Raw genomic sequence first — 27,853 nt, 5'->3', positions numbered from 1 at the left:
GAAAGTAAAAGAAACATTTATCCTCACAAACTTTCACATTTATTATATTAGTAGGATTTTAAAATTTCACCCTAAAGCAAGGTTTCTTAAACTATGGGTCGCGACTCCAAAGGGGGTCGCGTAGCAAAATTCTGGGGTCGCGAGAGATTTTAATGTCAAATATTTATATATACCATTTTATAACATCACTAGAGTTGGCGGATTTTTGTATGTTTCAAAACGAAATCTAAAACTATATATTTTCATATGTATATGTATATTGTTACCTAATAAATAAATCATCAAAAAATATTAATTTATTTTTCTTTTATATTTGTATGGGGGGTCGTTAAGAAACTCGCAATCATAAATGGGGTCGTGAATGACAAAAGTTTAAGAAGCCCTGCCCTAAAGTCATGTTTAGCATAGACAACAATGGTTTAAAAAATCCTACATCGTGCTGTGAATATCCCGCGTATAGCGGGGTAAGCAATAGAAACCTACAAACGTGGCGCTTAGCGCTTACGTTTAGACATTATGCGGCTGAGCCACAGTAGATTCATTATCGTGAATCACAAACTATTAAACACAAAATGTTCCCAACCTAATAAGCGGTAATCAGCTTATGTGGTAAGTGCCAGCTTTGTTAGTGGACGCGGACTCCGGACTTCCAATCCAATCCTTTATTATCGTTACGCTAAAAAACACCTTCACGGTATAAAATGCCACATATAGCAAAGTTTATGGATAAACATCGTCTAAACTGTTGACATGTCCTAATTATTTATTTATGTATGGGTTTGAAATATTTTTCCTTATATGTTGTTCCCGTAGAAGGAGTGCAGATGCTTCCATCCTGCAAACAGGAAAAAATCAGAAAATTGATATTGATAATTAATATTAAGAAAGTACAAAAGTTAAGTATGAAAGCTAGATCAAAGTACGTAGGGAAATATAAAGCGATTGTAAATTTAATAAACTATTAATGATTAATATTAATAATTTCTTTACAAAAAGTAAATAACTGTCGAGTAAAATATCTACTTTGAATTTTATGCCGAACTATTTAACTTGACTCTCATTTCACGATAACATTATAAGTATCCATTGCCACATTTGTGACTTACTGGCTCCGACCAAGTAATCAGTCATATTAACTTTCATTAAATTCTTACAAAAGCTCGTTTCAAGCGCTCCACACACAAAAGGCGAAGGCATTCACATTCGTAATTCAATTAAACGTTTCATAATTTAAATATGAAACGAAATATTCGTATCGTGTATTGTAATAAAAGTGTTCCGCCATTTTGAACTATTGTTGGTCGATGCTTAATGAAATAACGCGGGCACGTGGCGTGTGGTATGAACGTAGGGTTGCCATTCTCATTTAATTATCTTACTGGCGACGAATTTAAATGCCATAGATAATTAATTTAAAAGAGATAAATAAGTAGAAATAATCCTGTTATCTATTTGATTATTATAATTATACAATACTAGTTTTAATAATTAGACATTTTGCATTTATCTTATAGTTTTAATTCATAATAATTATGCCTATAAACTCCATTGCATAACAGTGTTAAGACACTTTCCTTTTTTTCTGCCTAATTTTCGAGAGCAAAAATACGGAAAGTTTCTTAATGCTCTCTCTGAATACTGTGATATGCAGGAAAAAGATTGAAGGTGCTTTATTTGTAGAACTATAATACCTATATATTATTTAAATAATAATTAGAAACATCAATAACATGTGGAAAACATGTCAACCCTGGCTGTATGCGGTCCGCCTCAACACATTCAATGAAAGGAAAAAAGAAAATGTTGACGTCATTATGTTCACTGCGTCGTAATGCTTCACAATCGCGCGGGAAAACGAATGCTGTGGTTATGTTAGCTTTGGTTAAATCTGATTTTAAATTTATTTTAAAATAATGAAATATATTTATAATTGTGTCCACTTATATGATAAAGCTGAAGAGTTTGTTTGGTTGAACGTTTTATCGAGGAAGATTCTAGGTTATATTATTATGTCAAATTAAAAGTTTTGATATATCCGAGTGTACCCGCGCGCAGCGGTTAGAGTTGCCGGCCGTCTGTTTACCAACAACGCTAACTTAAGAACATTACTTACATCTAAGCAAGAAGCTGATATCTCTTTATTTGATAAGACGCTTATATAAGTGGATGTTACTTTCAGCGCGGCAGGTTCACGTGATTTGGTGTTTCCAGTCACGATTTAGACTTTTATTATAACACGAACATCTGGCGCGGCGGCGCGAGGCGTAAAAAGCACCGTAAAAAGTAAATCTATATTTTTATGTACGCTCTCTTGATAGAAATATCTCAAGTAATAACTTGGGATGACGTGTTATTTAATAAATATTGTCACTGTTACGAAGTAAAGCGGAAATGTCGGAGTGTCTAGTCACTAGGTCCTCTTTGCTTACCCTGCATTCTTAGGTAGGTAAATAAAATAATAAATGTGACTTTAATCGTATCGTACTTCGACAACCATTGTGCACGAAGGTAAATTCGCTTTTATAAACCGCTCCCAACTCTGACATCGATTTGACAGAGAGAGATCTAGAGATGCTGTTTTCTTCCATAAACTATAATGTATTAATGAAAACGGCATCTCAAGATTGTTCTCAAGATTTATAAATACGGGCCTTAGTATATGTCATGTGTATTTCCACGAAAGCGAAGCTATCGGTAAAAGCTAATTCACTATATAGTTAAAAAACTACGTAAAAGTTATTTACTTTTCATCTTAACGTTTTAATCTATCAGAAGTTTTCTTTCACATAAGATTTATGACGGGTATTAAAAGAAATTAGTCTAGCATTTTAAAAGTTTCAAAGTTACTTCAAGGAACTAATTTCAGACTATTTGCGCTCATCTATCATAGAACGAGTTGCAAGTGAAAAATGAAAATCTGAAAAACTTTGGTACATGAGATATTGTATATTTTTAACATTTTAAAGTATTATTCTCCACCTTGCAATGAAAAATACTTTAGAAAGCGTATAAAAATTGCATCGCACCGGGATTTGAACCCGCACCTCTTGACGCATATCATCAACATGGATTTGAACCTACAACCGATACGTTTTAGACCTTATGCCGCTGCGTCACGACATTGTTGATATATTCAACTGAACTTTACCTGCAATCATTGAAATAGATTAATTTAAAAGGAAACGTTCAATATCGAACGAAGGGGTTGGAAGAATATTTAAATGTAACTAATACCGGTATTTGTGGGCGAGTTGCCTTGACTTACTCGAGCCTAGAGGTTTGGCTTTGTTGAGTTATTAAATTACGAAGCTATCGTAGCACAGTGGCACAGTTCTAACTGTAATGTTTATTGTTATGAGTTCGATATGTGAATATGATTAATATATTTAAATAATACTTTCTTTTCGACGCTATATATTTAATGCGCTACATGAACATCTCCGAGATGTCTATTCTACGGTACCTACGTTTGCTGATAATTCCGCATAAGATTTATGCCTCATCCGTCGGTGGTTGTAATTCGTGTCGTGTGATATTGACATGTATCTATACTAACATTATAAAGCTACGCTACTTTAGCTACTTTATTACATAGTTCAGACTGCTTGTACTATTTACCATAAAAAATGACGTAAAAGGGCAATACACTTTCAAGATTATTAGCTTTTGACTCAAATAAGATCCAACAGAACCTGACTGTGGAAACTTATTTTGAATGTAACTCCAACGTTGACACGCACAACGCACATTTGAGGGAAACCGTCCTTTCAATCAACGTTACTAACTTTTCACTCACGAACACTGTTGGCCAACGAGTGTATTTATATTATTTTAACTTGATTTTTAGTTAAAAGTCATTTTGATTGATTAACAATTCTGACTACAACTTAAATGCTTCTCATATTACTTTCCAGAACACTTAGGAACTGCCTTCCCTATTTCTTGAGAGGGTTTTCCTTTTTATGGTGTTATCTCGAAGGGCTTCATGTGTACAAGTTAACGCCATAGTGTAATGGCGAACATCCCCTAACATCGTAAAGGGTAGAAATGAAGAGAGGCTGGGGAATGATTTTCCTGGATAGATCCCATTTTCACGTGATAATTTCGATTATACTTGTGTTTTTTATGTTGTTCTTTTTAATTGTTGTTCTTGAAGTATTAAAGTAATATAATTAAAGGAAAATATTGTAAGAAATTACAAATTACGTAATATTACGTGACTTGACTCTAGGACATGTTTGTTTACGATTGGACATGCTAGTTAGGGAATCTGGCACCCTATTGTTAAGAAACTCCGTTTCCGTAATGACAATTCTGGTCTCTGTTTGTAATACGCAAATTGTCAAGACATTGTGTTCTACATCTATCGACCCAGTTCGAGACACTATAGCTAAGTTTTTCTCACTAAAGAAGAAAACTCAAAGTAATTCAGATGTAATCATTTCCAGAAATCAGAATCGAACTTACAACCATTTGTAGTGTGTATGTATTTGTCGTATGCCATCCATACATAACGCGAACGCTTTTTATAATATTTTTGCCAAAATTTTGGACAAATGTAATTGGAATATGTAAATAATATTTTACATCGACGATTTACGACATCATTTTGTTTTCCTTTTATGTTTATAGCTCTAGGCGGTTTATTTTTTAGATTTTTCTTGCGTTATTAGAAAAGAAAAGTGGTTCTATATTTCAGCTGTGTATCGTTATGGTAATGCGATGCAATATGTAATAATAGTTTTTTTACAATGATTATGTAAAATTTATGGAGTATGTCTAGCAGAGACAAAAGTTACGGAAGGGATGTGGAAGGGCTTATTGCTTTCGGTAACAGGGTTAACGGCGCCTTAGCCGCATTGATGAGACGATGAAATGTCAGCGTTGGTACCGACACTGTTATACGTATATGTGTTATACGTAAGGTGGATGACAGTGGACGAGGCTAAAGAGGTACCTGCGCATCATGGCGTTCATAGCGTTCATAGCGTTCATAGCGTTCGGCAGTGTGTTCTCTCTGGCCACCTCGCCGGGGATACAGCGTGCAGCTACAAAATATATAATGTAATCAATACTTGTTATATAGATTTCCATTTGCGATATAAATAGCGTCAGGTTGTCGGCTTAAGTTACCTTATATGCATATGCATTTACAGTCAGGCGGCGGCGGTGAGGTTCAAATCCCACGAAAGAAATAAAACAGTATTTACAGAAATAGAAATGATATATAATGTAAGTACATTTTTAATGAAGGCACCCGGCTCCTGTATCAACATGTGTTCTTTACTACGTAATGCAAACTCCTCTTAAATAATGTGAGACAGTATATTAGATATGCATAGCTATAGGACATACGCAATAAAGTTCTATGAATAAATATAAGGCATTCTAGCAGTGAACAAAGCGCAAGCTTACTCCAACACAATAATGTGGGGAACCGAAAATTCAACGATATTCTTTTCATAGAAACCATTGTCTTGTACTGAAAGTGTGTACAATTGAATGCGGTTTTTCTTACTATATTAATAAGGGTAGTATATATTATTGTCTTCCCTTATTAATTTGTTTAGTTTTTATTCCTCATAGGCAGAGCAAGCGGAGAAAGCCTAGTGCTAAAACACTCCGTTCCCACAGCAAGGAAATGAAAATAATAATTAGCTTCCCCAATTAGAAATGGAAGTCACAACAGTTAGATGCTGTCCCACTGCGCCTCGGTGGCATTGCGTCATTTTTAAGACAATACTCGTAAATACAATAATCGTATTACCATTGGTCGTACGGCGACGCGACGGACCGACTGCACGGATTAAATTGAATTCTCACATGGTTTAGTTTCCATTCGTGTGTAGATTACTTTTGAATTTGATGTGGCTTTTCAAGTATTTTAGTGGATTAAGAAAATTTGATTTAGAGAGGTAGAATAGAGATTTTCAATTGAACTTTACCAATATGGTAATAAGACAAAGCCGTCCTAGAAAGACATCTTGGATATTGGCTCGCAAGTGGAGAACAGAGTGTCTATATTTTTGTAATTGCGTGATACAGTCTAACGCTACAAAAAGTAAAAGTATATATAAACAAATGAAGCTACGTACAAAATGATCCATTCATTTAATAATACACTGTTCCCAAAAAACTTTAGTCAAAGTTAGCCTCTCATTTCCGGCGACGATCGTTTTCTTATTATCTTCCTTCCTTTTATTTACTTCGTCAGAGCGAATCGCTCATAAACTCGATTATACCAAATCAGTGTTTATTATTGACTCTGGATTTCACATCTCGGGGCGCCGTAGGTACGCAAACTATTATATAACTAGAACCTGAACAAACCCCGTCACCTAGATATCCCACTGTCAGTCCGTCTGTCGCGGAACTACGATTTCCTGATGCCGTGCAACTATATTGTTGCAACTGGGGCGCCTCTAGGAAGCTGCCTTCCTGCTGCCTGCTACCTGCCTGCTGCCTGCCTGATACCGGCCTACGTATCTTCCATACCTACCTTTACACAAGGTGCAGTGTTATATTTAAATTTCAAATGATAGTGGGAGGAAATATAGGTTTGAAATGTTATACTACGTCTAGAGTGCCGCCAGTGCGGTTATTTTTATGAATTGTAGATACAAAAAGCTTTCTGTATTTTTCATAGATGCATTTATATTTTCATACATATTTTTTTGCGATTAATATTTTTAAATAAACTTTGTATCTATTAAAAAGCTGTACACCAAAAGGCATACTACTTCATACGTACTCCGAGGGACAGTCTTTCTATAATATTTTTGATTCTTTCTTCATTTTCTTCTCATTCGGTGACGAAGTCTAATGTAGTGCCTTGTAACACTAGCAACTTTGATAGGTTCATATTAAACCACACGGGTTTTGGCTCGTATAAATAATAGCTCTGACCGCATATAAATAATTGTACGTAATGTTATAGCAAAGTATATGACCCATTTCAGTAAAATCATTAATTGTGTAATTGCTATAAGCTATTTATCAGGCGAAATCAATTTTGTCATAATAGCAGATGCTTGTTCTCATTAAATCGGAAAATTTTATTTTAAACTTAAATTAAAGTAACTTAAATTGAATGAACAAATAAAAGTAGAGACCGTATTAAATAGCGATTCCGCAGATTTGTTTTATATTCTTCATCAGAAGAATCAGTCTAGAGCGTTTGGTATTTGTATACTAAATATTTTTAATCAGCATCAATAAATACTTAAAAACACGTTTAATAGAAAACTTTTAGGCATATTAAAAGGATAATTGCTTAAAAGCAAGAATAATTGAAGCAAACAAAAATATTGTAATTCTATTGTCTATTAATTATCTATTGTAAACTCTAAAATCGTCATTAATTTAGTAGAGCCTGGGCTCTAAGGTAACATCATCTTCATCGATATTTATTTTTTCCTTGTATTGAGTCTTAAGTTTGACACATTTATTAATTAAAACGAGGATATTGTATAGAAACTAGTCGGAGGTCCCGCCGTCAATGTCACCCGCACGTATCTGTTCCCAGATCAACTCTAATTATTTCGAGTAAAAATAATAATAAGGCTTTATTTTTTATTTCAGGTAAATCATCACTCATCGACAGCGTGACGGCAATCTCTTAAGGTAGCAAACTGTTTAACATAAGTTCAATGACAGATCGACTTTTGTAATATTAACCATTAGGTACATATTTTTTCGCTTTTTTAGCTGAACATGGTGGGTCGTCCCACTCTAAGACACGTCCAATGACCTATATTCCAAAGTAATTATCATAACGCCTGGACTAAATCTGAAACGTGAGAATGATACCATCACGTGTGCCCTTGGCCAGGCCGCTCCTCTAACTTATCATGATGAAGTTGGTTCAATCGACTTTTCTAACTTCGTCATGTATTTTGAATGATTTGACGAATGGAGCCAATCGCTTCCTCGTTCGATGAGCGTTGAAAACTGATTCTATTATCTTTTATCTTATCTGAATACCTATATTTTTTTAAAGAACAGAGTAACAAAATTATTTTCAATAAGAGGCCTACGTTGATATCTATTCAATAGTTTATATATATGGCAACTATGCCTTGATAGCGAAATTTCCTTCAAAATAGAACTATAATATCACACTCTACTTACATGAAATATCTGAGATAATAACGTTAACATTGTTTACGTTGATACACGCCGCACAGCCCGTGTACCGGATATACTTGCGAAAGCTCCAGCCGAAGCTTATTGATACCACGTTAAAATGTGTTGCACCGGCATGGAAAGGAACAAAGCTCACATAAGAGGATTTTTGTATTTAAAATGTTTTTGATTACTAGAATAATATTATCTTTTGAAACTTCACGCTTCATCTCACCGTAGTGGGTCGTTTTCTCGCCGTTTTCTGTCCAGAGCAGGCAAATGAAAATAATTAATAATTAATTTCTCCGACTGGGAATCAAATCCACAACTATGAAAATTACAGTAACAAGTTCTTCTATTTCGATACGATTGGCTCACGTTGTTATGTTACCTAAATTATTGAAAAATAAGAGTTACTCTAAGGATTTCTGAAATATACTTTTATAACAAACGTCGTCGTCGTCGTCACCCCAACTTGTTTACTTCACATTCCAGACCGTTTAACACTCACTATATAGGTACTACTGTTTAAATAATAAGTTAAAAAATAATAATCTCATCATCAACTTCGGTTTTGAGTTTGAATAATTGCGTTTACAGTAAAAAATAAAATTTTTATTTTAAACTTTAAAGTAAATGATTTGTCATTCAAAATCCCCACAACATTTTCATATAATACGTGTGACATAGTCTTGTGTAGAGAAATTAAACCAAGAATAAAAATAATAATGCTAATTAAAGCTTCATTAGTTGATAACGCGCCGGCTAACGAGCTCTCTGTTTTATGTTGTCTGTTCTATATTTCATTTTCTGTTATAAAAGTCGGAGAGGAATATCGTTGTTTGGATGAATTTAAGGTTAAAATAAGATCTGAAGTTGTTTCGGAGGCAATGGTAAATAAAAACTATAGTTCGTGCTTTAAATAATATATTTAAAAAAACCATTTTTAACCGACTTCTGTAACAAAAGAAGGTTGTCAATGTATAAATTAAAAAAACATTATTTTTTGACTGTAATGGTCAACTGACAATCTATAACACAAATAATGATATAACAAGTAAAATAACTATGTTTTATATCTATACTAATATAATAAAGCGGAAGAGTTTGTTTGTTTGTTTGAACGCTAAGATCTCTGGATCTACTGGTCCGATTTACTTTGTTTTTGTTTTGTATGAAAGCTGCATTCTTCAGAAGTGCTATAGGCTATATAACATTACATTACACATATATACTAATAAATTAAAATACTTTCTAATTTGACATGCAATTTATTCTGCCATGTTAACAACCGTCGTCGCTACGCGACCGCGTTCGTTGTCGCGACATTTTGATATTCATCCTTATGACAATAAATATAATAGTCACTTTTAGCATTTTAGCAAATTATATTCTTATACTTCAAGCAGGCGTAGCCGCGTCCGGGTCCGCTAGTCAATTGATATTACAACAGACACATAAACACGACGGTTGTAGATTCGATCCCTAATTGGGGATTCTAATAAACAAGGTGCGGGGTTTAATTCCGCCACTTACCAAGCATTTTCGGACAAACGATTATCGAGGAAAAGAAATATTTCTTTTTAATATATACTCTGGTACCGAGGCAAAGTGCAGCGTTGAGTTCCGCCGCTCAACTCGTAATGCTTCCAGAATTCGGTGCAAAATAGGTAACGGAGTGTCTTAACACTGGGTTACCTCTACAATTACTTTGGAGTAATGAACTAGGTCAAGTGATACAGTTTATAAATATACCCGTATATTAAAGTGCGTATAAAACATGAACTCATCTAAACACAACTATGACTTCTTCCACCAAAGACAAGTGCTTGTGATTGAATTGGTTAGTTAGACCCTCCTCGCGCAGTTATACTCGCATGGCTTGCCAGAGTGTTTCTTGTATTGAGCCTATATTCAAGTCAGGATCCGTCGTTCAGCACAAGTATGTGACTGTAACGCGATGGTTGTGGGATCGATCCCACCAGAGGGAATGAGTTCCTCCACTTATCACGCAATGCCTCGAAAAATTCTGCGTAAAGTGGGTAGGCAGAGGGAACCTCGTATCTCAACACTTGTGCGGGATACAGCGTGGAACTGATTTTATAATTATATTGTAAACTACAAACGTATTAATTAAACTACTCCTCTTCCATTGTAACCGATCATTTTATTATTTGAATCAGCAAAATAATAATATTTTCCATTACATTAGTTTAAACGAGCTGCACCATAAAACTCGTTGGGTTCACCAAAACACAGTGTTGCCATAGAAAATAATCCAGTTAACTGACTGAGCACTTCCGTTGCTGCGGTAGACCTCACGCCGTTAACAGGTGAAATAAATATATCCGCTCTCATCCCTTGCTGTAGAACTGTACGTGATTTAATTACTTTAAGCTTTAGGTCTTTAGGTTGGGAAGTAGCTTTGTGGAAGGGAGCTTTTTGGATTTTCATTTTTGGATATTAATAACTGTTTCCATTGATGTTCATTTTCATTTGGAATATTATTTGTATTTGGTTTTTCTGTGCCTGTTTTAGTGCGGCGTTGAGTTCTGTTACACTTAATGTATTATTTACTTTAGAAAATACGGAAGAAACGTAAACTGAAGAATGTTCATGATACATGTATGTTTTTTTAATTTTTCTGTGTATCCCGCATTTTTTCCTCGTAAAATAGAGAAGTTTAGCAGCAGCAGGGAAGGCAGAAAGAACCTGGTTTTGAAACCTTAGTTCCCCAGTGCTTTGTCTTTTTTTTATGGAAAAAAGGACAAGGCTAACGAGCGTCTTGCTAAAAATATCTTTTTTTAGGGTAAGGTACCTAAATAATACTTAATTCCCCTAAGTGGGAACTGAACCCGCAATCGTTACTTTTAATTACACGATATACCACTGAATTTTAACTATGATATCTTTCATATATTTTGTTTTGAAAACAAGTTCTACTGTTTCTTAACTGTTTTTGAAACTACAAATATTACTAAGATATTTATTTTTAAAACTATTGAGACTGTTTTTGCTTTATCCTAGAAAATGGAAAACAAAAAATGTTTCCCCCAGCTTCAACGGCCGCACTCGAGCGACACGACTAGTCCATTCTACGTGAGGACTTTCCAAGTAGTTTTATGTGTCTAATACTCGTTTCGTTGAGGGAAATATTGTGAAGGCTTCAGTGCTTACTTACACTTGTTGTTATACTTGTTTGGTATTGAATTAGAGCTTTTTGACTTAGACACTCTGTTCGCTTTGCGCCCCAGTCTCGAGTCATTATTATCCTTTTCACATCGGGGAAATGAAAATATGCTTCCATCCCTTCAATGTTTAGCTATATTTAGAATAATAAATTGGCAATAAACAATAATAAATTTCAATTATTATTCTTTATTGCAAATTTATTAGATATTATATATAATTGTATATAATTCAAATTCGAAATCGATCTATTCTTTTAACAGACTTTTACAAGCTAGATTTAGGTATCCATTACAAAATGATATTTAATCAGATTAACGATTTCATTCCCGTCTATTATTCAAAAACATTCATTTAAAAGAGCAACTGATGAGTTTCTTTCCTGCTCTTCTCATTAGCCTTCCAAGCCGTTGGTAGCTTTCTGTAGAACTGGCACTACAGACATAAAATGGCGTAAAGGAATAAAGAATCTAGAGTCTAGACTCAAGAGGATTACCTAACTGCCAAACAAATTTTCATTGCTTATCTCGCGGGACCTAAGTTTTTAGCAGACCTGTCCAGAAAATACTATCGCCTGTAAAAACTCTGCCGATGTCTCTTAGGAATGGAATGTCTAAAAAATCTTATTTTAAAATAATTAAATATAATTATTTTAAAATGATTTATTTATTTTTTATTTTTATGATGTAGCCCGTCTCAGTCCACTTCAGTCCCAGGACTCAACGCTGCAACTTATCTTTGTCTTTTATTAAAGTATAGGTCTGCCCCTCAACCCGCAATGCCTCCAGAATTCGGCAGAAAGTGGGGAACGGAGTGTTTTAACACTAGGTTCTCTCTGCCTACCCTGCTGTGTGCGGGATACAGCGTAAAGCACATTTCATTTTATTTTTCTGTACGATACGATACAATATACGATAAATCACATTAATTTTATTTTGAAATTATTCAAAACTTTCATTCGATACACTGAAATGTAATCAACGGTGTTGATTTTCAAACACAATTACAGGTTTGACCGCATTACCAGAGCTGGTGACCACAATTCACATTCACTAATCGCTCGTATCAGTCCACGGGGGGTTAGCAGGAGGGGGTGGGGGTTGACCCCCTGTCGCAATGAATTATAACGGCCAGCGCTTTTCTTTGACCCCGCATTAATTATCGAATACGCCATTAGTTGGAATGTGCTTGGACAATAGAGTAATTAAGGTCTTAGTCAAGATTTTGTCCAGTAAGTACTTTATGCTGTAAGAAGGCGAAGCGTGGCGTCGAGTTCCGAAACTCAACTCGATGTCTCAAAAATCGAGCAGAATGAGAAGAAGAGCACACCCTGCTATATTCAGAATACAACGGGGAGCCACAAAAATGTGGTACATACATGTGGTCTAGTGTTGAGTCATCCCGGTCCGCATTTCTTCCTTTTGAAAGATCGTGTTCAAGTGCGACGTAAAAACGTCAATGTATTGAGTGGCCGAACTCAACTCCGCGCTTTGCCTCGTTCCCTTTCCCTGGAGTGGGACTGGAACCTACAAAGTCATGTTTACAGTCGCATGCGCCACGACCGTTACTGTATCGAAACCATCAAAGTGATGTAATATAGCCTATAGCCTTCTTCTATAAATGGACTATTCAACACAAATAGAATTTAAAATAAATATTCCTCTCGAACTATTATTTTCTGAGGTTAGCGGGCTCACCAAATTCTAGCTAAGATTAAAAAGCACGTGTATGCGAGTAAACTTTGAGTGTAGTTGAGTGTAAAGTGACAAATTTAATTATATGTCTTGTTTCATATACTTCAAAATATTCTGGTTTTCACTCTTGCCATAAAAATAAGAAAGTTTCTTTGCTAACGCGAGCACGCCGCCAACGCTCGGCATACATTTACTTAACATATGCTTCAGCATGTCTTTTGTTTTGAGCTTTTTCGGGTCACGTCGTGTTTTTGAGTGCAGGTGTTTAGTGAGCTCGCAGTTATTGTTCCGGAGCTTTTAAAATGATTGAATGTGAAAATTTATTTTATTATAATTTCAGTTGAATGGGATAATGTATTTTGTCCCGTGTCGCCGTAAACTTAGTTTGTAAACTTTTAGTTACAATCCAGGAACTGGTATGGAAGCCTCAGCGGACGAGTCCGACTCGACCGGAGTCGTCTGGGTTGAACGGTTTTTTTTATAACCGCTTAAGTAGTCGAGGCCGTCATGGCGCAAGACCAGAAGCGTGCGACTGTAAACGCGGTGGTGGGTTCGATTACCCCACCCCAGGGAGGATGGAAATATTAAATAATTTTTATTTCCTTGCTCTAGCCCTAGCAGAGAGGTGTATTGGTGAATGGGCAACGGAAGTGCCTTAACGCTAAGTTCCCTCCGCCTATCCCAAAACAAACATATACAGGGGGGAGCTGAAAATATGTTTTAGTAAAAAATAATATTAGATCATACATATATCTATTTATATTCAGGAAAGATGTTCCATGTTGATGTGAGATGTTTTACTACAATATTAACTATTCAAGGGGTTGTAAAGTAGGGTGGTTTATCATGTTTTGTTAAAAGGGTACACTGGCTTGGCGGATTGCGGCGGACGGGTCCGAGTGTGTGAGAATACTTTATATTTACTTAAATATAGCATTTTATTTAAAATTTAATTTATGGAAATGATTATACTTATAAAACGTATTATAATTGCGCACTACTTTCATAGCAGAGCTTCTGTCAAGATGGCCAAGGTCAAGCTGGGAAGCGGAATACAGAATGATTATCCGCTTTCCACCTAATTTTGAGACATTGTTTACAGTCTGACGCTGTTCCACTGCACCACTATAGCCTCAGTCTCTGCGTCTTCTTCAGTTTTGGTAAAAGGGGATAAATCATTTCATTTTCACTTTCCGACACAACGCAACCTATTGTCCAAATATAAACGCCAAATAATGTGTAGTTTTGTCAAATATATTTCAACTAGCGGCCCGCCCACTACTTCGCCTGCGTGAACTACGTTATTTTCTGTCTCCATGAGTACCGACGTCCATGCAAAATTTGAGACTGCTAGCATTTGTAGTAATGAAGTTATATACAAACTTTCAACCCCAAAAACAACCCCTTACAACACACAAGCGTGTGACTGTAGACGCGACAGGTTGTGGGTTCGTGGGCGAGACTCCCTTTGCCTACCCTCCCTTAGTTATATGCGGGATACAGCGTGAAGCCGTAAAAAATTACTTGGTAAAATTTTGGAAAATATTATATTATAGATTCTTAACTATAATAAATCATTTCAAAACAGACGAAAGCAGCTTAAATATTAAATGGCTGCAGCTCTAACTAAAAGCTTCTTATAACAAAGTTTGGGTGCAGCAAAGTTTTGACAAATCGTCATCATTTGCATCTTAACTATGACAAATTATAGGTAATACATATAGATTTTAGGAAATATTTATATAATTTTGTATAAATCTTTCTTTGTTTTTATTAACAATGGGGCGTTGTGAAAATTGACGGATTTATAAAAACGAAGTGTAACGGAAAACTAAGACTAACATTAGCAGGAGTTGAAAAGAAGTTTTTCATAAATCTTTCATATTTGATATGACAGAGGATCTAGAGATTATTCTATTCGTGTTTTGTTTCTGCTCAAATGCTTATATGTCCTAGATGGCGGAACTTAACGCTGCCTTTTCATAGGCCAGATCGGCAATCAGTTTTTTACAGTCAGAGATATTGCCATAAGAATATGGATAAGTAATTTTAAAGTACTGTATTTTAAAACGCCTAATTGAAAGTGGTTGCGACGAATATTAAATGAGAAAGCTTTAGCAAATTGAAAAATAAGAGGTGGCATTTAGTTTAATTATATTTGTTTTTTGTTTGTACTTCTCAAAAAGTTTTAACGGCGGCCGACATTTTTTCAGGGTACAAGTGTTTACAATAATAGTCATTTTCTAAATGTTGCGACCACACTTGTTTCGAATGTTTAAAACTTTCAAATCGTAATCCGATAGTTGATTGTATAAAGATATGACGTAGCATACATCTGAGTGGTGGGCAGGTAGCTGAGCGTCGACCGGCCGACGTGTTTGGTGCCAAAAGTTTTACAGGCATCTAGGGAGCTTACGTAGTATTAAAATGTTTAATCTTCTTCAACTTATATGGAAATAGTTAGTTTAAATAGCCACAGTGGCTCAGTGGTATAGTGTTAGAGTTCCATTCTGATTTAAAATATTTTTTTTATCGCTTTGTGATTTAACACTTGCAATTTTGATTTTCTAACATCGCAGTTGTATTGCTTAATGTTAATTATTTTTTTCTTTACAGACATTATATTAAAGAAAACTAAAGTGTTTTTTACACTTTAGTTAGGAAAACAAAGTAATCTTAAATTCAAATATTTTTGGTTTTTTTTCTGCTCTGGTAGACAACACACAAGAGTATCTTAACACTAGGATCCTTCTGCCTATAGCGCCAGCAAAGAAAACGAGATCGTATTAATATTCTTATATTTAATTCCTTTAGTTGTTACTGAGGTCGGTGATCACTTACCATTAGATAAGCGAAACGCTCTTAATGAGCTTTAACGTTTCTTTTCAAATCTTAACTTCAACCAGTTAACAAAACTTGGCTTATTCTTAAAAGCCTAAAATTGAAAAATTGCGTTAATTTATAAAGAAACACTAAAAAGTGTCTTGCGTAAGTCAGTTTGATATTTAATGCTAAAAAATTAAAAACGCTTAGTCTCAAGCGTTAATAAGTCTTTTTGATGAAGCCGCGCTCATTTATTTAAATGTCAGTTAAAAATAACAGCGAGAGGCAACTTAAATAAAAAGTACGAAATGAAATGTCAGCGACGGGGCCATGTTAGCGTGGACGCGACGTGGCTGACTTAGATTCTTTTTTAGAGATTAGTTATAGTTTCACGCTGTATCCCGCACATAACAGGTTAGAGGAAGCGAAAATATTTAATATTTGGTTTCCTCGAGTGGGAATCGAATCCATAACAATCGCATGTTCTTGCCTCTGCGCCCTAACTGGCCTCATTTAGATTCTGGGGAGAAGAATAAACTAAAGTCAATTATTACTATTTATAGACAGATTTTTTTTACACTGGTGTTATTGATGTTTGTGGTGGCGGGAGTTTAAATTTTATTACATCTTTTAGTATACTGCACATTTAAAAAATACAGTAATGTTTTAACAGTTCTATTATTATAATTTAAAGGATAAAAGAGAAACAATCTCTGTTACCTCGGACTCTATGTCAAATGCTATAATATTATATATTTTTTGTTTAAAAAATGAAAAGAAAGCAAAGAACCAAAATAATAATGAACCATTCTCAACAACAGCCTGATTGCAAGGCATGACTCAAACAATCCTACTATCGACATCGAATCGTTATCTGAACATTTCCCGCTGGAAGGCAGCAACTGACGACACATTTTTAAGACCGTTTTAACCCAAATGACCGCGTTTTCCGTGTTCCCGCATTATTTACTTGTTTTTATTTCACTTCAACAACGTCCCGGATGGAACAAACGGCGAAATTAAACGGCGCTTAACACCACTTCTTTTTTCATGGTGACTTTTTTATTTGCCGACAGAAGTTATTATTAATGAGCTTTTGCTTAGGCTCTTAATTATTTTTGTGTTATTATAATTTGTCATTGTATGGTTCTTGGTTCGTACCTCATGTTAGATTAGTTTTGTAATTTCGAGTAGGTATAGATAGGTTCCCTGTTTCTGCGTGTTCCCACTATTTCTTCATTTCTGCATAGACTTAAAAAGTTGAAATTTGAAATTGCCGGCGAGGACAAGGTCTTTATATAACCAAAAGATTACCAATAAATTCCCTAAAAAGAAAGCGAGATAGATAATAGACTAGCACTATTTCTGTAAGTAACTGATGAATATTTCATCACATTTATATAGATTAATGAAATTTTGTTGTTAATATAAAATGGTTTAATTTGTACCCCGCGGCAGCCAGGGATTATATATTTAGTTAATTTTCCGGCCTCAGACTCGGATCAGCTGGCTCCGGCCACTTTTAAATACGAGGTATTTGGATACGTATTTAATTTCCTCTGGGAATATATTAAATTGGAGATAGCGTTATTGTATATTAAGAGTGAATAAGCTTCTGTTGTATGATTTCGTTTCTTTTCTTAACTTGAACTAGGAGATATATGTCCTAAATAAAGTGTTTATTCTACCCGCACTTAATAACGTGTAAGCGGTTGTACAAGTCGCTCATTATAATTAATAATACTTTTATTTTGAAAAACATAACACATACAAATGTGAATGTAGCGAGATTTGAACCAATTCTTTGGGAATCGTGGACGGTTTCGAAACTCCGCGTTCTTCAATGTAGCTACGTCAAAATCACTTAACGCCAAGTTTTGTTATGCGACCGGAATAAGGAAATGAAAATAATTCACTAGCGACTGGGAACCAACCAATAACAGCGTTTAAAATCTCAGCTATTTCTTTTTTAAAATTTTTCATTCGTTGACTATTTTATATAAAGTCCCAATTTATATACCTAAAGGAAAATGTTTTATCATTTTACACACGATACTGCTGGCTCAAAGAAATATGACGACATGTCTCGGGATGTTCCTATCAGAGGATCTTTGGGGAAAATTGGACGTCTCCCTCCAAGTAAGCTTTTGTCTCGTAGCCTTTGTCGAGTTATTCACGACGTGTAATATCGAACAGTCCGATAATGTTTTTTATTTAGTTTTATATAATACTAGCGGCCCGCTCGCGGTTTGACCCGCGTGAACTATGTTATTATTAATTTCTGTCTCCATGACTACGTCCTAGTGACGTCTATGCAAAATTTGAGACTCCTAGCATTTGTAGTAACGAAGTTTCATATAAACTTTCGACCCCAAAAACAACCCCTTAGAAGTCGAATATTGCAAATTCCCATCTTAGCCAGCACCTACGTCCTATAAGTAACTCGTATGCAAAAATTGAGATTCCTAGCACTTGTAGTTCCTGAGATTTCGTGATGAGTGAGTGACCTTTCGATTTTATATATATAGATTTACAAGTATATTATTTTCCTCTTTCGCCTCGTCTACTGTCAATAAATTCTTCGTACATGCTTTCCGGTATCCTCTTGCTTTTTACCAGTCCTTTCAGTATTATCGATTTTGTGTTCTGAAAGGCTAACTTATGTTTCCCCCACTACTCTTACTGTGGGAATATTCATCAAAACTAACTCATTTTTTTCCTATATTAAAAATAATAATAATAAATTAATATTTCAGATGCAGAGTTTCAAAGTGAAGGGGGGAGGGGGGAGGGGGAAGGGTCGTTTGAAATGACACTGTTTTTTTTTTAAAAATGCAAATGGATGTTATTTTGCTACATTAAAAAAATATTTTTGGCTATTGACGCGTTGTTAATGTATGATGGTAGTGAGTTAGATAAGATAATTCCATTGTTTTCTCTTTAAAATGGGTGGCGGTATGACAGAAGTCAACACACCAGGACAGAAATATTAAAAGATAGACTTAGAATAGTATATTTCTCTTCATAAAAAAAATACTCAGGGAAATGAATTGGGTATTTTATTTCGTCGTTCTGCTAACAAGACATAGCGCGGCGTTAGGGTCCGCCAATCAGCACGCAATGGCTTAATAATTGGTTGGTGCGTGGGGAACAGTGTATTAATATTAGGTTCTAGGGTGCAGCTAAAGAAAATAAATAATTAAATATCCCTTAAAAGTAAAATTTTCAAAGTATTCATTAAAAAGATTTCAAATAAAAATATAAGAGCGCTTCAAACTATAGCAACTGAAACGAGCTTCACAACTTTGCCCCGTGCCCCGTTGGGAGCTAAGCTCCGTTCTCGTTCAGGCGTCTATTCGTGTATACGTGTCACTTATCTGGGAAGGCATACGAGCTCGTACACTATATAACCCATATAACCCATATAACCCACTGTGCCTGTGAGCAGAGCTACGTCATCACGTGTCATACGCAACGTTTAGTCTAAAACTGTCTGAACTCATTTCCAATGTGTCCAACACTTTCATCTCTTTGTTATTTAGAAGGCAACAAAAGTTCGATCGGCGATGGTTCAACGCACGGCCGCCTTCGTTGATGAGATGGGTCCGAGACCTATTTTATACTTGTTCTGAGAGTGTATGAATTATGTTGTTAAAAATCAATATGAAAATTGTAGGTTTTTTAAATTTTAGGATTTGTTTCAAGAATATATTTAGCAAATAGCCAGATACTGGGCTAATTCTAGTCATTAAATTAAAACGAAAAGTCCTCCTTCTATTTAAAAATTTAGTCTTCAACAAAACAGAATTTTGCAGCGACGTAATCAACTGATGCTATCTTTAGTTCTAACAAATTATTCTAGGATTATTTTTATCCTTTATTCTAAATTATATCATTGCTAAGTCTATATTGGAGTAAACTTTCCACAAACCAAAAAACATTGTGCTAGAATATTTTTATATTTTATGTTTTAACTTAAATGTTTTAACTTCACACTGTATCCAAGGAAACCTTGTGTTATGATACTCCTTCTGAAATTTAAAGTGGTTTAATTGTCGCGACATTACGCGTGGATTGGCGAAATTCAACGCTGCGCTTTGTATTCTTACCAGAGCCTGAAAATGACTAGTATTCATTCCCCCGATTGGGAGTAGAACCCACGACCGTCCTGGCTTACAGACAGACGCCGTGCCGCTGCGTCACCTGGAACTTTAAATTAAGTTTTTAAGGAAAATCTCCGCTAAAGCCATTATATTCAAATTTGCGTCCTACATATTTACAGCTTAAGTCCTCAGCCAATACTGCCCTGGATTATATCAAGTTTTGCTTTGTATTTACGTTATAACTCACATTGCCCATTCTATCCAGCGATAAGGTAAGATTTGTTCCCTCAAGCTGGGACCTCGAAATATCTAAAGATAAATGTATAAGATACGATGTACAGGAGATACCGTTTATATTCATTCGTTTATTTCATTCAGTCTTTCCTGGAAAACATATTTTACCCCCAAAATACCGCTGTTTTGAACTAAATTTGACGGACTGCTATGAAACGGAAACGGAACGGATACATCGAGTCATTTATGAGGATAAGAAGTATTGAATACTAGAAACTGTAAAACTTTTTCAAACACATGTTTGTGAGGAGCTACCTCACTGTGCAACACGATGTACCATGGCTTTCTAGTTTCTTCTCTGACACATGACTTATCTATGTGTTCCTTAATTTCTGCATTACAATATTGGAGTGGCTTGGTGATCCCCAGATCCAATTGTGTAGGTCCACATTCATTTTATAATATTTTTGTACATAATATTCTTATTTTTCAGCAAATACATATCATTAAGTTTCCAATTTGTCTCTTTCTCTTTTGTTTTTAAAGGTCACGCCAAGTGAGTTGTCTATAAATAAAATAAAAAAAATATATAATAATAATACGCATTCACATACATAACATGCAACATCTTAAGCAACTAGTAACTTATTCCAAAGCATGCCTTCCGCCAAACGCTGGCACCTCAAGTACTGAAGACCAATCCATCAAAATATCTGCGGCAGAGCCAATAAATGCCGACACCTGTTGTGAGCTCGAGTATCGTTTGATTTGAATATGAAATGTATGAAGTGACGGGTTTACTTTATACATTTATTATTTAGTGTTTAATAGTGTTAAGTATATATTAAAAATATTCATGTTCATGTATATATTTATTTTATGATTTTTTATTTTATAGGTGAAGGCAACACTTTAACTGGACTCTTTTTGACATGCATTCTCCTATCGTGTAATATAATCTCTTTTTTACCGTACAACCTCCTTTGTGTGTTCTCCATACAACGTGACATTGGCGAAGTGAATAGTGCTCAACTGGCACGCTCGAAGCGCCATAAATAAAGAACCGAACCGTATTAAAAATATGTTTTATTGTCGCTTTAGTTTTTATAATATAAAATTGTTGAAATGTATTATCTATAATAATGATTAGTGTTCTAAATACTAGTCGTGTGTGGACTAACCTAACCCAAAAATACTAGATAAATCCTCTAGATAAATGATGTAGTACAAAATTAAATATATTTAGTTTCAATGTTACATTGTTAAAGTCAAGTAGTCTTGAAACTTCAAGAACAGATCAAACACAAGGAATCATTTGAATAGTTGAAAAGTTTCTTCAGTTACAGGAGTCTTTGTTTCACAGAAGATTGTTATATTTCAGAACTTATATAAAGTTTGTATTTGAAAATGCAAATTGACGATCTAAGTTCACTTGGTTTTCTTTTTCTTCGGCGCCTGCAACTCGATTGCATCGTTCGTTATTTATTCATGGGACAGTGTGAACGCTGCTACAACAGGATCCCAGGAAACGTCCGAGAATTTTCTATATCATAATTTTGCTACAAGATAAAAATCCCCATCAAATGCTAGATTTCTACAACAGAAATAGAGACAGTCGTCTCAGTCTCATCATAGAGCGAGTGTTGCAGCGCCGCACGCGTGTAGACAGGCCCGCTGATTACTTCGGTACTGCTCAAAGCTTTGTGGCTTGTTTTACTGTTATAAATAGCTTCTTAAGATGTTTTAATATTACTTTTTATATATACGAGTGAGCATATATGTAAGAATGTCTTAGTATCGTATCTTTTAGCTTGGCCGGGCTGTTACAGTTTCTCATCAGGGTGACCAGGTACTCCAGATATTCAATGTTCCTACATTTGATAGTTTTCCTTCTCTGTGGCTATTAAACTCTCCTCCTTATTAAAGGATATTTGTATGTTGATTCCTTTTCATTCAGACGGAATGTGAAGAACGGAATTTCTTAACATTAAGTTTCCCCTGCCTGATAGAAACTAAAAAAAAACATCTTATTGAATTCCTATACTCTTAAATCAAATAGAAAATAAATACGTTGACTTTATTACTAATGTTAATACAAGTTTGCTTATCAAAGGGGCGTTCGTTTCATCTCGTAAATCTTCATTGAGGTGTATGGTTCAGAAAATCACGTTCACATTCGCCTTTATATTTGACTTCTGTATGTTTTTTATTTCGTTTAAACTCGCTCGTATAAAGAGAACCTTGCAAGAGTGGATCTACTCTATACTTATTCGTATACGTGCATTAGAAGAGGGTATATTGAAATAGAAGTCGTCGAGGCGCAGAGGCCCAAGCGTGCGAATGTAATGTAAAGCAGCGGTTGTGTGTTCGATTCCCACTCGGGGGAATGGAATATTTAATTTATTGAGTTGAATTCAAAGATGCAATCAATTTTACAAGGCCAAAGACATGGCTAAAACAATCTAAATTGCCATATTAACCATATACGAGTATGTCTATTATGTATACATACAGGCGTTCCCTACCCGCTCTATCAACGTCGCCCGCCTCTTGATATCTTCCGGTACTTTTTCCACCTGAAATTTCGCAATGCGGTCTTTCGCGAAGACGGGTGTTCCCCGATTGCTATCTCGTAAGTAATTTCGTTTGATGTAATTGTGTAGAAAATTGTGATAATTTATAGCGATTTAGCAGGCAACGTCATTGTGGCGTTAAACGACTCTGTATTTTTGTGTATGCTTTTTATCTGTTACGGATTTAGTGTGATACTTTTTTTTATTTTTGTTAAAAATGTCGTAAGGCTTGGTAAATTATGGAGTAATTTCTTTCTTTTTATTGTCGTCTTCTATTGTGATTTCCTAGTCGTAAAACAAAACATAAATTCCTTAAATAAATGTTGTTCGTATTCTTGGCTAAAATGTATTGTCGAATATTTATATGTAACTAAAAAAAAAGAACGACGCTGATCGTTTGGCTCTATCTACCTACTTTATAAAATACAAATGAAGCACGAGCATGAGCAAAGTCTTGTAATTAACTAATTAAACAATATCTGTATAGTAACTAGCGCGGGGGGCCGCCCCGCGGCACAGTTGACGGACAATCAAGTGTGTCAAATGTCAATGAATAATTTAATTCACTCGTTCAGAAACAGCCTTAAATGTTAAATTATTGACTTTGGTAAGGTTTTATAATTTTCTTTGTAAAATAACTATAATGATTGCATATTACATAAAATACCCAAATCGAATCGAATAATCCAATATCGAAATTGAATCCAATTAATCGATTAAATAAATCGAATATAGAATCGAAAATAATTAATTGAGGACCTCCTCTTTGTCTTTAAAGTTCGTTAAAGATATAGATTTATCACAAACAAATACCGACTTATTATAAGTATAGATATGAATTGCTATATATTTGCAGGCAAACTCATGCCTTGAGTTCATTCAAATGCCGATATTTATTTTTTGATGAACCGATTTTGATGAAACAAACTTTAGATGTTAAGTTAAGTTGAAACAAACAATTGGTGAAAGTTTGAAGTAAATCAGTTTAGTAGTTTCGGAGATTAGCGAGACCATTCATACAGACAGACAGACAAGAAATTAAAAAATATATTTTTGCTTTCTATTATTCTTTTTAAGATTATATTTTTATAGAGGGGCACTTTATCCATTTCAGTTAAAAATACTAAATGTACAGACAAAATATTTTTATAGATAACAAAGTAAGTAAATGACTAACCCCCACATGGTCCTCTTACGCCGATTTGACCGGTACGGTCTCGGATAAGATCGGTCTCAATAACACCTGTCGGAGTTTTCTAGTACTTCCCGATTAATTGCATGTTCCCGGCGCTAATTGAATTCTTCGCAGTCGTTCGATCGCTTCGACGGTTTTTGTCCATTTAGCTGACTATAACTCGTATATAAATTATATTTTACTTTCTTATAAATTGTATATGATGTTGCGAATAAAACACAACAATTACTATATTTTTTTCAAGAAAAACGTGTCTACGCCAAAAAAATATACAAAAATGATGTAAATTTTTACAAAACGATGACATAAACGAGACACCTTCCAGTGTGAAATGTGAAAGTTGTTTTATTCGCATATCGTCTTTTATGACAATGTCAACACAGAAATACTGTACTGTATAAAACTGTCAACATTACTGAGTGTTGCCTGACAACTGATACATCCCGTTACCTCCTCCTTACTCGCGTCATATCTCGTAGATATTCATAAACCTAGTGTTGAGTTTCCATTGCAGTCCTTCTTATTTATAAACTACAAAATAAATAAGATCGTACATTTTAATTACATTATACAATGTAATATGAAATTTCATTAACTTCACTTTGATGAATACAATGGGCTTAAAAGTAAAGCTTCAAAGGCTTTTTAACGGCATCCTCTGTTCTATACATTATAAAATAGAGGGACTAGTTATTACAGAGCTCAGGCGTCTGCGGTTAGGAATCGTAAAAAGTAACAGCGCCATACAAAACTTTGTTAATTTCGGTAAAACGAACGAGAAAGACTGGGCAACTTGGCAACTTGGCGAGGTGAGTTATTGGTTACTTTTACGATTATAATTTGTTAGCAGGGTTCGCAGGGAACAGTCAGATGAGTGATCATTTTATATTATAAATCTAACCATTTTAAAATTTCTATTAAACCAAATGTCAGTATTTTTTAATCTTCATAAAAACATAAGCAAAAATGTTACTTATATGACACTTCCGTGACGTCCTAGCTTCGTTGACATAAATAAACAAATAAACTTTCGAAGTGTTTCTAAGGAAGAAGTAAAATTATATTTTAACACGTCAATGGGTACTTCCAGACAGGCGATACTAAAGACGTTTTATTTTGATTAGTAAATTTAAAGCATGTGCAAGTCGGTTTGTACAAAAAAGGAATAAATATATAAACCTGTGTTTCGATTATATATTTATAATTTTGTCGATCTGCTGAAACTAAACACCTTGAAGTGCGTTACAATTTAATGATATCCTCCACCAACTTCTTCTTCATTCTTCTTCGCAGTTTCAAGTCCCGCTGCGTTATTTTGAAAATACGTCCAGTATGTACATTAATAATAATTTAATTAATACAATTCAACTAACTGAAGTTTCTTTTTTTTTAGGTAAAAACTATTAATGAAAAACTAAGCTGGAGTCGACGTCGCGCCGGCGTGTTAGCGGCCGTCAATTATTTTCACTTTGTCCATTGTTCTTTGTAAATACGCGTCAACTTTGTGTAGGTAGTTGCTGTTTTTGAAAGTTACTAAATTAGTTCGCCAGTTTTAAAACTTATTTCACTATAAATTCTCTACGGTTATTACGACATTTTTAGTTGGAATATAGATTAATTGCGTTTGCTAGAATGTAGTGTGAGCTTTTTTAAATACTTTTTTTTATATATATATATATATATATATATATAGGTATATTTTTATGACTTCACTTTTTTCCCGGATAAAGCAATGTTTGTAGAGAGACGTCAGTGTCAAGGCACTCTGTTCGCTACAAGATATTACGTGTTTTGTAGCTCAGCGGCTTGCTTTATCTTCCCATATTACGAACATGAAAACAATTGAATCCCCCTGAGTGAGGACCTCATAACCATTGCGCTTGCATCTACCTGAGATGCTGCGTGTAAAATTCTATAACAATAATATTTTTATAGCACTGAGAAACTCTCATAGCTATAATAAGTTACATATCATTATTGTCGACCTCTTGATAAGAGACTATGATTATGTTTAAAATACTAGTCAAAGTGCCGATTATATTTATAAGAGTTCCAATTTACCATATACATACACTATGAGAAAAACATACATAATAACAAGCAGAGGGAACCTTGTATGAACACATTCCGTTACTTATATCGTTACTCATTCAAGGAATCTAATAAGATTTTTTTTTATATTCACGCCCTGTTTTGACAAGTTACGGCGTAATTTTTTATATTGAACACGTAACCTAACTTCCCACCTGCCCACCTGCCCGCACACCCGCACACCCGCACACCCGCGCGCCTTCTTTTAACTTCCTGTATCCAGTAGTGGAGTCACTCCGTGCTATATTTATAGACATCATAGAAATTGGCGGCCATTTTAGACAAATAACAATTTTAAAGACATAATCACTGGACCCTTGAATAAATAATTCCCTTTGGCGATGTCCAACAAAAACACACAAGTTTTGTAAACTTCCTGAAGTGTTTTTACTTCGATTGGTTGAGTAGAGCTTTCCATTCTAAGTTCGCTGACAATTGTCAAACATATAATATTGTTTGTTGTCAACAAGTTACAACTTTGACAAGTTATTACTATAGAAGAGTAAATTAGGAAAGCTACATGATTATATTTTACAAATAGAGACTCCAGGCTACAATGAAGGCTGCAGGTCGTGGCACGTGGCACAGCGGCACCTTGTTAAGGTAACAACATTTCAGCGTCTAGCTTCTAGCGTCTTGTTGAATTCCCAAATACAATACCACATTAAATTAATTTCGTTATAAACTCTAAAGAGGCTACAACAGACACAAGCTCGCCACTCGCTGCTACAAGTTTAATAATTAAGCAATAAAATTGCGTCGGTGGACTGCACTCGTTACCTAAGCGAGACTGGCTTAAAGTGGAAAGTATATTTGGAATGTTTTAAAGGGATACAGGTATTTTGTGTAGCTTCACGCTGTATCCCGCATATAGAAGAGTAGGCACTTCGTTCCCCACGCACCGGCGAATTCACGAGGCAAGGAGTGGTGGATCTCAACGCCGCGCTTTGCCACGTTCCAGCGAGGAAATGAAAGAAAAAAACGCCAAATGGGAGTCGAATGTTCAACCGTTACCCTTACAGTCATACGCTTGTGGTACTGCACCACTATAATCATAGAGACAATAGACATTAGACACCAACCAATCTAAATTGATTTGTCACTATGTTTTGTGCATTTGTGCAATTGTGTTAAATAAATTTGTGCAACTAGAATAAAAAAATTGTACCACACAGCGCTTACACTTCGTAGCAAGTGCAAACATGAGTGTGCAAAGTGGTTCAGCATAAATACACTTTACAATCACCTATGAATATTCGCGGCGGTTTATATTTTGTAAATATATGCAAGTTACCTAAAAATATATACTTTAAACCACACTGAAGCAATGTCCTGATGTTCATTTTGTTTGTTTTCATTTGTGTGCGTTTTCGATAACCAACACATAATGTCCGTAATTGAATGAAAACTGAAGAACGGAGTGTGTTAACACTAGGTTCCCTCTGCCTTCACTTAACATAGCTTCACTCTGTATCCCTAGCGTGGTAGTCCGTCAGAGTAGAGAGAACTGAGCGCCACACGCTAAACCCCTCTACACACCTCTTTCGCCTCGTCTACTGTCATCAACCATCAACATACATGCTACCATACATACCACTACATTTGTTTATCTTACAAAATGAGAAATATTATCCTTACTTACGCGTCTTATCAAAACATATTCATAACTTTACCAATCTATAATGAATATTTCAAATGAAGCTTTAAACTTAACGTTAACGTTAAGCTAAACTTCCGCTTCCTTTCCATATTTTTTATAGCATCGTTTTATTTTATTAAAAAAAAACTTTAATGACATTTCGTGTTAGTGTGAGCTCGTTAAAGATC

At 35.0% G+C, this 27,853-nt stretch overlaps 1 protein-coding gene across 11 annotated transcripts in view; it reads left to right on the top strand.

Moving 5' to 3' along the window:
• Tomosyn (syntaxin-binding protein tomosyn) overlaps positions 1-27,853 on the top strand; it is a 158,667-nt gene that overhangs the window by 30,440 nt on the left and 100,374 nt on the right. The gene's annotated exons all lie outside the window — the stretch shown is intronic.

The sequence above is a fragment of the Heliconius melpomene genome, chromosome 18, assembly GCF_056956725.1.
Source record: "Heliconius melpomene rosina isolate 202511_hmr_F chromosome 18, ASM5695672v1, whole genome shotgun sequence".
Taxonomy (NCBI): domain Eukaryota; kingdom Metazoa; phylum Arthropoda; class Insecta; order Lepidoptera; family Nymphalidae; genus Heliconius; species Heliconius melpomene.
Note: the sequence above shows the minus strand (reverse complement) of the source record. Positions and strands in the feature narration are given on the sequence as shown.